The sequence below is a fragment of the Apodemus sylvaticus genome, chromosome 7 (genome assembly GCF_947179515.1).
Source record: "Apodemus sylvaticus chromosome 7, mApoSyl1.1, whole genome shotgun sequence".
NCBI classification, from domain to species: Eukaryota; Metazoa; Chordata; class Mammalia; order Rodentia; family Muridae; genus Apodemus; species Apodemus sylvaticus.
In genome coordinates, this window is record NC_067478.1 from 10,769,968 (window position 1) to 10,779,559 (window position 9,592).

Consider the following 9,592-nt stretch of genomic DNA (forward strand, 5'->3'; position numbering starts at 1 on the left):
TGTGTGTGAGAGAGAGAGAGAGAGAGAGAGAGAGAGAGAGAGAGAGAGAGAGAGAGAGAACAGGAAATAGAAAGCAGTGTGATACCATAAACCCTGAAATCCCACCCCTAGGAATGTGCTTCTCCCAGTAAGGTGCTACTTCCTAAAGGTTCCATAATCTCCCCAGTGTCACCAACTAGGAACTAAGTGCTTAATTATACAACCCTCTGGGTGCGGGGCATTTCTCATTAAAACATAAAGCAGCAGAAAGGAATTGCAACCTTATATATTAGTGCTATACTATGGCTTCTTCTTTTGGATATAACATGAACATCCAAATACCATCTTGGAATAGAGAGAACCATGACTCAGTAGCCATGGCAACCAAATAAACAGGATAATACAATGATAGCTCTGGCCATGTTGTTAACACTCCATCTGAGATTCTAGTTATTCCTTCCTTCTTTCTGCCTCCTACCCCAGCTGCAAGTGATCTTGGGAAATGCTATGATAAGTAGGAAGTAGAAGTTTAACTGAATGAGGGCTTCTGTGATGTCGCTACCATAAGGTCATCATCCAAGGTGGGGTGGGACTTATGATACATCTGTTTAGGGGTTACTACACTTCAGTGAATAATCCTTTGCCCATGTCCCTGAAAGTAATCCTATAAACTCATTGGATCACCAAGTTAAACTTGGGTTGAATTCTTCCTTTGGTCTGTCCCAGTGTTTCATCTGGGATAAGTAGACATTTGCTCATATCTTCCAAGGAAAAGGTTGATTCAAGAATCACATGCAGGAATCATCAACATAGAAACAAACAAAGCTTGGAACCTGGAGTAGTATTTATGGAGATGAGTGTTAGCATCTAGCTTTGTGATTCTGCAGATGGATAGCCAGGATGAGTTAAAGAATTTCTGTGTACCTCGGGTTTCTCATCTGCCACGTGGGGATAAAGTGTCTAAAGCACTTGGCTTGCTCCTGGAATAATTAATAGGCTAAAGAATATTGGTTGCCCATTGCTTTCCTCTCTTCCTAGTCCTACTTTTAATTTCATTGTTTCTTCTTTAATCTAGTGAGAGTTAAGAAACATTCTAAGGGAGATATTTGTAATTTTGTGTGTGCTCCACCCCCATTCATTTCATTTGAAACCAGAATGGAAGCAAACAGATATCATGAAATGCATCTCTTGAACTAGGGTCATAGGTAAAATGGCTAATGCCTTGTGTCCTTGAAGCTGTTTGTAACTGCTGGTAGCGACTGCACATTTTCAAAATTAATACTCTTGAAAACATAATACTTGACCTGTGCAAGGAGACTTTGAGAGTTAAGTCTCGTCAAGTCTCAGGCATGGTAGAGCCTGATGCAGGGAGTTGAGGGCCTGTGGTTTACTGAGGGCTTTATTAAAAAACTACAGAAACCAACCAGAAAGACAAGGGAGAAAAATCCTCTCTGATCCTTAGGAAACAGCTAAGCATAGAAGACGGAGGAGACAGGGAGGGAGTAATCATGGCTGCTCTGTCCTAGGCTCTGTGCAATACTCAGCCTACTGGGTAGCCTCTAAAGATAGAAGGTAAAGGTAGAATGACTCCTGCAGGTTGTCCTCTGATCTTCACACACACACACACACACACACACACACACACACACACACTCACACACACACATTCACACAAACACACACAACAAACACACTCATGCACACACATATGCATACACAATCACACACAATACATGCATGCACACAAACATGCATACGCACTCACATGCATATATACACATATATACACATGCATAATACATATATCATACACTAATTAAATATATAATTAAAATTTTAATTGAAATAAAGAAAAGAGACTCTCTGCCTTTCCTTTGCCTATCAGATTGTTAAACCACCAACCAAAGAGTACACATGGAGGGACCCATGCATGGCTCCAGCTACATATGTAGCAGAGGATGGCCTTTTCAGACATCAATGAGAGGAGAGGGCATTGGTCCTGTGAAGGCCTGATGCCCCATTGTAGGGGAATGCTGGGACAGGAAAGTGGAAGGAGGGGTTGGTGAGCAGGGGTAGGGGGATGGGATAGGGGGTTTTCAGAGGATAAATGAGGAAAGGGGATACCATTTGAAATATAAATAAAGAAAATATCTAATAAAAAGTTTTAAAAGGGGGAAAAAAAACAATGGACCCCAAGAAACTGGAATTTCTCTAGGAACCTCAAACCTTGAGGAGAAAAAGTTTGAAGCCCAAAATGAAAGGCACCTTGTCCCCAGGAAGATATTTCACACAACTTATCAGAGAACTTTTCATGAGAGAATTGATGGAACCAGAAGCATTTTGCCTTGATCAGGACTGTTTGCTTTGCAGACCTCAGGTCTCCTGTTCAGATGGAAACCTCTGGCTCGGGAAATGGCTCAGTGGACAAAGCCCTTGTCTCTCAAGCCTGAGGACCTGGATTTGAATCTCCAGAACCCACAACATTTGGATGCTGTCATGTGTCCATATTCCCTGTGCCAAGCAAACGGGTACCAGAAACACTGGGTAAGGTGGGTAGTTGTTCTTTGTACCCCAGAGCACCACCGTCCAGCAGAGGAAAAGTCTGAGCCATTTGCATTCTTCTGGTTGGCCTGTTAGAAAAGTGAAACAGAATAGTCTATTTTATCTAACTCATTTTTATCAATCATGTCCTGAAAGCGTGTAATTAATATCAAAGTCATTAATGACATTACACATTCTTATTATACTGGTAAATTTCCTTTGTGGTTGGTGAGTATCATATTGAACATTCAAAGGGCTTGCCTTGTAGCCACTGTTGAATCCCCATTTCCCATTTCAATCACAGTGTGGAGGATGGCCAAGCAGATGCACACATGTCTTCTGAACAGGCTGGGAGTGAGGACTTCAGAGTTTCGTGGCCTTAGCTTTCAAGGTTCGGGCACGGCTCACAGACATGGGCATGTGCTCGCCTCACACTTACCTGAGTAATGGTTTTAGCCGAAGGTCATTGTGATAGTGTTTGGTAGAGTCCAGGAATGGGGAGGGACGATGTGGTGGCTGAAGAGTTCGTCCAGGAATGGGGAGGGACGATGTGGTGGCTGAAGAGTTCAGCACACCTCTGGCTTGGTGGCCATCAGTGTCCATCCCTATACCTGTCAAGGGAGCGCCTGCCCCTTAGGGAGAAGACAGGTCTCCTGACCACACTTATTTCTTCACTTCCTTATAAAGAAAGAACTCCAAGGATTGAAACTCTTAGGGCTCAAATTCCAATTACACTGTCCTCAGAGGTGAAGATGCTGGCTTGAAAATTGCTCTCCTTCTTTCTTCCTTCCCTCTCCTTCTATCCTCCCCTCCCCCTTCCCTTTCTTTACCTAAGAACTTCTCCCAGGAACTCATGGTCCTTCCTCCCAAGCCTTCCTGGGTTTGGGTGTGGGCTTCGCCTTACAGAACCATGGATTCTGTAGACGGCTTTAGCAAGGCCAACTTTGGGTCTACAGCATACAGAAGCACCTGCTGGGGTTAAGGCACACAGCATCCCTGAGTCCTCTGCTCTTCAGCAGGACAGGTGGTTTTCATTGGTTGTGCTCCAGCACATGCCCCACACTGGTATCATCTGACAGATGGCACTGTGCTGATGTGGCCACTGCCATGTTTAATATCCCTGGCAGCATTCTGGCCTCTGCCTTCTTGGCCTTAGCAGTGGTCAGAGTCCTAAGGTGTTTCACAACCTAGCTCCCTGGCTCATTTACAAGTTCGTTTGTTCAGCACATGGTGAACAGGTCCAGCGAGAAATCTCAGAGTGCTTATCTGTTCTGTAAATAGAAATCATCATATATATTATGGATGTGGCCATGATTCCTTGAGAATCTAAAATAAGAAGCATTGCCTCCTCAGAGAGAATGTGTGCTGCGAACCAGGGGCACGTGTGCAACCCTGATTAGTGGTTCTCTGTGGGAGTAAGGCAGGGGTTCTGCTTTTGTGACTAGGAAGATGGCACAACACATAAAGCACTGGATGTGCCAGCTTTAGGAGCCAAGTCTGTATTCCCAGAACTAATGGCAGAACTGGACACAGGCAGCATGAGGCAGATCACAGCTAGACTAAGGGGACGGACAGAGACAGGAGAATTCCCCAGGTCCAGCCCTGGCCACACACACACACACACACACACACACTCATACACAGACACACACAGACACACATACACATACATACACAGAGACATACACAGATACAGACACACACATACACTCACACACATACACACACAGACACACACACAGACACACACACACATACACACAGACAAACACACAAAATGTAACAGGGGCACATAGATAACATTAAGTTTTTTCATAGACATGTTAAAAAGCAAAATGAAACAAGTTGAAATGTTAGCAAAATAATATTGAACACAATAAAGAAAATGTTTTCACTGTATGTTCACCACCAGCCCACCTAGGTTTTCTCTTCAATAAAAGGCAAACCACATGCCATGTGGAGGGCAGACCCAGGCTCTTTTTCAGGCAGGGACTATTGGTAGATAACTTCTCTACTTCTGAACAGGAGATGGTCAAGGAAAGATTAGGGCTCTGCTAATTAGGACGGTCAGGTTCAGGAAGTCAGACATCTGGAGTTTGTGTAAAAGGGCAGGGAGTCATGCTTAGACAAGAAAAGAGGTAGTTAATGATCATATTTAAAGGTCATTCATTTACTTTTGCAGTAGCCTAGTGACATTTATCCTAAGTCACTTAAAAATGTTATAAAATGTCACAGATCTATGTAGCATGGGCTACATGGCAGGCCTGGATCCCAAGGCCGGTGTTTCTAGGACCAGGGCCTGATGTTGACATTGATCATGTAATTGGATGAAAATGCTCGGGCTGGACAAGGTGTTTCAAGTCAGTCTTCGACTTTTATGTGTGTCTATGGGCAGGCATGAGTGCATGTGTGCACACGTGTGTGAGCATGTACATGTGTATGCATCTATGTGTGGAAGCCAGAGGTCACCATGGGGTCATTCCTTAAGAGCTGTCCACTCTGCTCTCCGAGACAGTTTTTCTCACTGGCTTCACATTCATCGCTTTGTTAGGCTGGCTGGACAGAGAGCCCCAGGGATCCTTCTGTCTCTGCATTTCCTGGACTGGGTTTACATGGATAGGTTCTCTTGTCCAGCTTTTGTCACAGATATTGGGAATCAAATATGGGTCCTAATGCTGCAGCAGGCACTTCACAGGCGAGCCATCTTCTGGCCCCAGTGTCAGTGCTCTGACAGCTCTGTTAGTTTTGCATGTTAGTTACATGGACTCTCTGGAGAGCTGATAGACTCTCAACCTCATTGGCTAATGCAGTTGGCAAATATTTCCTACTAAAATGTACTCTATGATAATAAAGCCAACAGGTCTTTAAAGGTCTCATACCAAAGGACAATGGATAAATTTGAGGTGACAGGTTTATTATTATTGTTTATTATTATTATTATTATTATTATTCTTTATTGCTGCTGTTGTTATTTCACCTGATTAATATTTTGCACATAAAGAAAGTAAAAATAGTTTTCCTGTACAGTAAATTATTTATAGTATAAAGTAGACAAACTCCCTCAATTACTAATGGTTTTGGAGAATGGCAAGAAAATTATAGAAGAGTGCCAAAGCTGGAAAAGAAATTTGAAATTTAAATTTAAAATAAAAAACAATGACCATATTATTTGTAAAACAAAACAGTTCAAGTGGACTCACCTACCCATAGAAGATTAACAAAATGATAACAAGCAGATGTGGTGAGTGTCCTTGTGGCCCTCTGTCTTCCAGGTATTCTCTTTTACCAAGATCACCCTGACATCCTGGGGGAGGTGTGTCCTCAGTTTCCCACATTGTCTGATATGATTCCCAGTGCTAGGGTCGGGGAGAGCATCATGAGGCAAGTCATGCGTACTGGTGTCTATATCACAACTCTTGAGCTCTGAGCAGAAACTCAGACTCGGCTGCAGTTCTGAGCACACCTGAGTCAATAGGAAAGCCAGTGGCAGCTGACTGGTTCTGAAGGTGTGACCTAACGAGACCATTAGCATTAAAAAAAATTGAGGTGTAATGGAACATACCAGCGCTGACTGATATGAGCATCATGTCTGATTGCTTTGTAAAATCACATTTAAGAATATAACATTTTATTAACTTTTGAGAATTTTATACATGCATATAGTATATTTTAATTATATTTACTCCATATCCCCTTCTCCTAATTCCTACAAGATCCACTCCCACCTTCCTGCCCCTCCCAAGATCGTATCTTCTTTATATGATGACCCAGAAGTCCAAGTTGTGCTGCTCATACACTCCTGGGTGTGGGCCCAGTTAAACTTGGTTGACTTACACAGAGGCTCTGCCCTTGAAGAAGACTGCTTTCTCTCCAAGAAGTTATCAGCTGTCAATAGGGCCTCAATTAGTGTTGGGGGGCTGCAGAGCACCTTTGTACCCCATTCTGGAGTGCTGATTGGCTCACTCTCATGCAGGTCTTATGCAGGCAGCCCCAGCTGTCATGAATTAATGAATATTGCTGATCTGTCCTTTCCAGAAGACAGTGCTTTGCTCTGGTCCTCCTTGACCTCTGGCTCTTCAGAATGTCTAGATCCCTGTTCTGCAACATCCCTCAGCGTGAGTGAGTGAGTGTGTGTGTGTGTGTGTGTGTGTGTCTGTGTCATGTTGACAAGTTGTTAGTTTCTGAATTATTCTCCATCCACTGTACAAAGCAACTTCTCTGATCCGTGATGAGACAGAGATTTGGGATTTTGGAGGGTTGCTGCGGTGTTAGCACTGCAGAGCTGAGTAACCATGACCAAATGAGTCACAAAGCTACAGGATTTACTAGCTGCATGCCTCGGCTGCCTGACCGCACTCCATTTGTGGACTAGCTAACTTCCTGTTTAGTTACTGATGTCAGAGCCTGGCCCACTGTCCTCCACTGTCTTGGCACCCATATTCGAATGGCTCTTCATCCCCACACCCTCTCCATTTTCCTTTATCATTTTTCCTTTCCTTCTTTCCATTTGTATCCCCCTATCTCTCTGTCTGAAATTAGGCCTCACTGGATACTCATGATCCTTCTGCCTCCACTTCTTGAGCGCTAGGATTACAGACCGGCAGCACCATGCTTGGCTCCCTTTACCATTTTAGTTTTTATCTTTTTTTTTTAATAACGGGGATCTAGAGGTCAGTTAAATAACGGGGATCTCCAGGTCAGTTAAATAACGGGGATCTCCAGGACAGTTAAATAACGGGGATCTACAGGTCAGTTAAATAACGGGGATCTACAGGTCAGTTAGATAACAGGGATCTACAGGTCAGTTAGATAACGGGGATCTACAGGTCAGTTAGATAACGGGGATCTACAGGTCAGTCAGTTGAGGCATGGAAGACAAGATGGGTGTTATCAAGGGAGAACACATCTTTTAGAAACACAACTCTAATAGTAATATTTAAATCCTGATCCCCAGGGCTTCTTCCCCGCCTTAGACCATTTATGTTCCTGGATGAAAGACTCACAGCCTTTATATTTTTAATATGCCTTAAGCAGCACAGTATCTGGGCAGCTGCCTACCCTCCATGCTCTTAGAATCTTCCTTCCTGTCGATGATATGTTTCATCTGGGCTGCTCCTAGCTCTGACTGGGCAGCCCCCTGAGCCAGGCTATTATGACTCAGGTAGCCCAAGGCAGAGACTCCCCGTCTCCTCTCCTGCATATTCTTTCTTTCTTCCATGGCAGCTTCTTCAACCTCCTTCCCTCCTTGTGGTCCTCTCGACCCAAGCCTATGAAACCTCACGTTTCTTCTGTCCAGCTGTTGGCATATTTATTGACCAATCACAATGAACTGGGGGCAGGGCCACTCAGTGTCTTATGTGTAGACTCTCTTGTCTTTGGGGTAACCAGTCTTGGGTGCCCCAAATTAGCATTAGAATGCAAGCAGCATTAGGCCAACCCACTACACATGGCTCTGCGGAAGAAGAAAACAGGCTGAGGTAGACAAGGACAGACATCTAAGACAACGTGCCAGTTCATGACATATCAGCCTACATGAGTTTGGGTGATGCCAATAATAGGAGCATTGGCGATGACATTGAAGATGTGACTTCAAATGACTTCAGCAGTAGAATAGTAGAATGGGCCCCTTACAGGGACTAACTGGTAGAAATGCAGCTTAATGGGAACTCAAAAGTACAAAGAAATGCCTACAGGAAGAAAAAAGATGTCTATGTGATTTTCCGTTGAAGAATCAATGCAAGCCATTGCGTTGATCTAGATGGTAATCTGGAGTCAAGTGGGCACAATGACTTGAACAAAGTAATCCCATGGTAACCATGAAGATTGGCTTCCAGTTACCGAAGTCCACAGATGCTCAATTCTTTTATATGAAGTGGGATCACTTGCATACAACTGTGTGGGTCTTTCCAGGTACATTAAGCTATCTGCAGTTGTTCGTGATACCCAGTATATATAGTAAAGCCTATGCAAATAATTGCTAAATAGTATATTTTAGGGGATAATGACAAGAAAATCAAGTCTCTATATATTTGGTATGTTTGCTTTTTATGATTTTTTTTTTAATCTGCAGATAGTTGAATCTACAGATATGGAACGCTCAGATCTAGCAGGTCAACTGTAGTGGTTTATGAGTATTTAAAGAAGGGAGACTGAGAACAAAGTGTGCAACTCTCTTTGTGTGTGTGTGTGTGTGTGCGCGTTTGTGTGTAAGTGTGTATAAGTTAGGAAATTCTCTTGTTACTATTGCTAATATTACTGCTTGCAAGGTTTTCTTCAATATCTCTAGTCGGCCAGATAGAGAGGCAAAGAAGGGGAAAATTAGATTTATCCAGAGTTGTAGACCTATGAAGTGGGCACTGATGACTTAGAATCTAACTAGGACATAGAGTGGGGGTTTGGGGGAGCAGTTGACAGCATGATAAGGCTCAGGGAAGTCAAGGGATGGAGTGAGGGTACTCAGGGTCATCAGGATAGCCACACTGAGGTGGGCTTTGTCCACATTGCTGGTGCAGACTGTGGAGCAGAACACTGAGCAAGCGTTGTGGGATGCAGAGTGCGGACATAGATAGCGTTGGCAGATGTTTGCTGTGGCTGGAAGTTAAATCTAAGTGATAGCATGAGTCCTGTTTTGAGCCAGCAAGTCCTTTGCTGGGATCTGGGAGGGGCACTACTGTGTGCTATGGCAATCTCAGCAGTAGCAGTGGTCTCCCCTATGTCTGGGGTGTACCCCTTTAGCACGACAGTGAGAAGTGTCCCAGATAGTACTGGTTGTCTTCTAGAGGGCAGAGTTGCCGTATATGTTAATCTATAGGATAGACATAAGAACTTTTTCAGTTCTTGTGTCTCATGCAATAGAATTCTAAGGCTCTAGAAACAGACACCAACAATAACATCAAAGAAAAAGTGTCAGCATGTTTGACAAAGAAAAAAATTGATGGGACTGTTATAATTTATTTTATAATTTAATTAATTAGTTAATTCTTTTAATACTGTCTCATGACAATTTTCGGAGAAAACACTCGTTAGGATGTATGTGCTCAGAATTTGCCTTTTCACGTCTGGAATGTGTTGG